The sequence below is a fragment of the Prionailurus bengalensis genome, chromosome A3 (genome assembly GCF_016509475.1).
Source record: "Prionailurus bengalensis isolate Pbe53 chromosome A3, Fcat_Pben_1.1_paternal_pri, whole genome shotgun sequence".
In the NCBI taxonomy this organism is placed as follows: Eukaryota; Metazoa; Chordata; class Mammalia; order Carnivora; family Felidae; genus Prionailurus; species Prionailurus bengalensis.
The window spans coordinates 86,014,776-86,019,410 of NC_057354.1; positions in this window are offsets into that span (position 1 = coordinate 86,014,776).

The window sequence follows — 4,635 nt, forward strand, 5'->3', positions numbered from 1 at the left end:
GTCTGGAGTAACTTGTGTTGGTGGGCGGGGCCGCAGTCAGACCTGATATCTGCCCCCAGCCCACCACTGGGGCCACAATCAGACTAGTGTGTACCTTATCTTCCCCTCTCCCAGGGGCAGGACTCACTGTGGAGTGGTGTGGCCCTTGTCTGGGCTACTTGCACACTGCCAGGCTTGTGGTGCTTCTTCTATGGGATCTGGCATATTAGCGGGGGTGGATCCTCAAGGTGTACGGGGCAGAAGGGGCAAGCTTAGCTCGCTTTGCCGCCAGTGGTCCCCTGTGGGAGGGGCCCTGCAGCACCTGGACGGAGGCAGACAGACCTGTTGGAGGGATGGATCCACAGAAGCACAGAATTGGGGGTTTGCGTGGTGCAAGCAAGTTCGGTGACAGAAACTGGTTCCCTTTGGGATTTCAGCTGGGGGATGGGTGAAGGAGATGGCGCTGGCCAGTGCCTTTGTTCCCCACCAGGCTGAGCTCCATCTTCCAGGGCTCAACAACTCTCCCTCCCCGTGTCCTCTCACCCTTCTGCTCTCTGAGCAGAGCTGTTAACTTATAACATTCCAGATGTTAAGTCCCGCTGGCTGTCAGAACTCATGCAGTCCGGCCCCTCTGCTTTTGCAAGCCAGACTTGGGGATTTTGCCTTGCCGGGCTGGCTGCCCCTCCACCGCCCTGGCTTCCTCCCACCAGTCCGTGTAGCACACTGCCTCTCCGCCCTTCCTACCCTCTTCTGTGGGCCTCTTGTCTACACTTGGCTCTGGAGAGTCTGTTCTGGTAGTCTTCTGGCGGTTTTTTGGGTGATTCAGGCAGATGTGGGTGGAATCTAAGTGATCAGCAGGAAGTGGTGAGCCCAGCATCCTCCTAGGCCACCATCTTCCTCATGATCGATGATCATCTGTCATGGATGCTATCTGCAGGGCCCTTTTCACCGCCAGGCCTGGGCTCCGGACGGTGGGCGCCTAGTCCCCTGAGTGGTCCGGGAGAAACCCAAGGGCGCCCGAGGGCGCCCACGGCCCCTCAGCATGCAGACCCGGAGGGCGTGCAGAATCCCCCTCCTCCCTGAGCCTTGAGGGCCCAAAGCCTGGATGCCGTGGGAGCCCCTGCGGCCCTGGAGAAGTGCCCTCCGAGGCCCTTGTGCGGCTCATGTAGGCCAAGGGCCGCCCATGCACGTGCCCATCTCCTTGCTGCCCACACAACCCAGGGCTTTTATTTATTTATCTACTTATTTATTTACACAGAAAGACCTCTGTGATGGGTCAGATTTCACTTCTCTGTGGTTTCTGTGTAGATAAATGCCAGCTGAGGAACTCTCGGAGTTGTTCTATCTAAAGGACACACTCAGTTTTTGGCCTAAAGTTTCCCGCACAGGTAACTCTGGACACTGGCAGCCCACCACCTCTTCCAGGAAGATGTCTCTGAGTGACAGCTCCTTCTCAGGATGTCAGGACCCTCAGGCACCTGGAAGCTTCATAGGGTTGAAATATTTGCTCCCTGATGTGAGCTTGGTGGCCTTTTCTAGAAATATAATATATTATATTACATATAATATATTATATTATATAATATAATCTTATATAACAGGGTGACAACTGGGGGCTGATGTGCTCTTTGAGATGTAGGTGAAATACCTTCTCTGAGTCTCCTTGGCCTTCTATTCCCTCTTAGGTGGTCTGGGGCATCCCATGTCAAATGTGAAACAGAGATGCTTTAGTTTCCACCACAAAATATCACTCACACAGCATGGATAAGACTCTTAGCTGAAGAGGGTCCTGGGAAAGTGATGAAGGATGTCCATGCGAGCTCAAAATGCAGCCCATTCCTCCCATGGTACCCATTTTTCTCTCTTCCTCCTCTCTGTTCTCCACTGGATTTCCTGGGGAGGTCTGACAGCTTCTCCCCTTGTTTTCAGAGTGTTTTAGCCTTTTTCTCTTGATCCTGGGTGCTGGCCTTCATGGAGGTAAGTGGTGGTGGTGGTGATGGTAGTGGCCTGGGAGGAGTGGAGGTGAACTTCTCCCTAGGTTCTTTTCAAATTATTTTTCCAAGAGAAAGAGTGCCATTCTTTATTTTTTTCTTTTAAATTTATTTATTTATATTTAGAGAGAGAGGGTGGGTTGGGGAGGGGCAGAGAAAGAGGGAGAGAGAGACAGGGAGAATCCCAAGCAGGCTCCTCACTGTCAGTGCACAGCCTGACTTGGGCTCGAACCCAGGAACCACGAGATCATGACCTAAGTTGAAGTCAGATGCTCAACGGACTGAGCCACCCAGGGGCCCCAAAAGAGCGCCATTCTTAAGAAAAATTTTGATACAAACCATAGGTTAATAGTTTGTCAATCTCATTATGATGATTTTAACTCAATAACTGGTATCCTTGAAAGATAACTACCCCCACATACATTAAGCTGGATTCACAACCTTGATCTCGATATGTACATACAAATGGCTGGTTGAAACTCCCCACTCATGCCCTCTCTCTCAAAATAAATAAATAAACTTAAAAAAAATGGCACTCTTTCTCTTTGGAAAAATAATTTGAAAAGAACCTAGGGAGAAGTTCACCCCCACTCCTCCCAGGTCACTACCACCACCACCACCACAGACTTCCATGAAGGCCAGTTCCCAGGCTCAAGAAAGTTGAGACTATTTAGTAGGAAAAATGTGCACTACAAAAGTATTCTTATTAAAGAATTAGTATTCAATAACACTGATGAAAAGAAAAAGCCAATCAGTTCAGATGGGCACATAATCATAATAAAATATGTCATCACTTCCCCCCCCCCCCACCTGCTTTCCTGAGGTAGCCACTTGTGACCATTTCTGCTTTTAGTTCTTCTGATGGTTACAATCATAACTTCCCTGAATGAGAGAGATGACTAAGCTTTGAGCATGAGGGCGGGCAGTGTGCATGCGAAGGCTTCACTTGAAACATGTGGGCAGGAAGTCATATTAGAACCACTCAAAATCCTGTAACAGAATGAGCCCTTTCATTGTTGGTTGTCTCCTTAAGTCCAAGGATTCTTAAACCAACACCATCGGCATCATCTGGGGACTGGCAAAAAATGCAAACTCTCCAGCCCCACCCCGAGACTCACTGAACCAGAACCTTTGGGAGTGGTGCCCAGAAAGTGGTGTTTTCACAAGATCCCCAGGCCATTCTGAAGCCCACTCAAGTTTGAGAAGCGCTGCTCTGAGTCAACCACAGAAATTCCATTCCTCTTGCTCGTGACTGGTATAGGGGCAGCCACGTGACCCAGTCCTGGCTAATGAGATGCGGCAGGAGGTCTGTTGGGGAGGCTTCTGGGAAAAGAGCTCTTGCTCTTAGAAGGGGGGCGTGGAAGAGTGGGAGCCGTCCTCCGTCCTTAGCCCGGAAGTTGTCACATCTTGTGGTGGGGAGGAAAGGACTGCTGCCGGCAACTTGTGGTCGTGGGTGAGCTGACGTGCTGAGCAGGGCGCCTGAGAGTTGGGAAGAATCTGCAGGCCTGATGATATCCCAGGGCCCTGAAATTAACCATCCTGGAATCATCCTGCCTTGGACTGGTCGTGTGAGTGGGTGCAGAGAATGTACAGGAAAATGAATCTACTCCACCATTTATTCCACAGGCATCTGTTCTGTTCATTTTCATACCTGCCGTCCCTGAGTTCCTGGGCCTTGTCCTTTGCAGCTTTGTCTTGGGCATGTCCTGAAGCTGATGTCCCTTTTGCCAGTGTTCATCCCTCAGTATAATTCTACCCAATGACTGGCTTCCAGAGATTCACGAAAAGCCCTGGTGCTGATCCTCTTGCACCTTCCATTCTTCCTGGTCCCTCTAATACTGTCATGTAGATGCGATTTGGGGAGGGCAGAGAAAGGAATATGCATAATTTGCCAACTTGAATCAGAAGGCCCTTTGTTTGTTTGTTTGCTCTTATTGAGATTTGGCACCCATTTCAAAAGAAGCAAAGATGAAGTTTATAAAGAGAAGAGTTGTTCAGTGAGGTCACTTCTGGAACATCCATGCAACCCTTGTGGCACACACACTGATGCTATGGAAATTATTCTTAACTCTTAAATGCTGTGGCTTCTCCCAAATGTAGATTCTACAAAATAAACAGGGATGCTGCAGTGAGGCAGCAAGGCAGTGAAGAAGGCCAGCTTTTCCTGGACCTTGGGTCAACATCCTTCCCTCCCAAGAAGTAACTCAGAAGATGTGGAATATGGGTTCTTTTACCTTCATAATTCTGTGAAACTGACGTTTCAGTTGTCCAGCACGTGATGATTGACAGTGTATATATAGTTTTATTCAAATCCTCACCCACATGATGTAATCTTGAGGTAGCACTTACATTGGTGAGAAACCACCATGGGGTCTCTAGGGCCATCTCAGATAGGCATCTGCATTCTACTTATAGTTTTCTGACATAAACTTCCTTCAACCTGATGTGGTTTTGCCACAGCTGCTATTTCACTGTATTCTTTGACCCTCGTTCATCGAACAATACGTGCGATTCTCTCTCTCTTTAAATGTCAGAATGTGACATTCTGTTTACAAGTATTTGTTTTATGTGTATTCCTTACTGCTTCTCTTATCGTTAAGTATATGTTAAACAATTGGTCTTTTGCTGTTTCTCATCAGGGACCCCCTTTAAAAGGTAAGGCTTG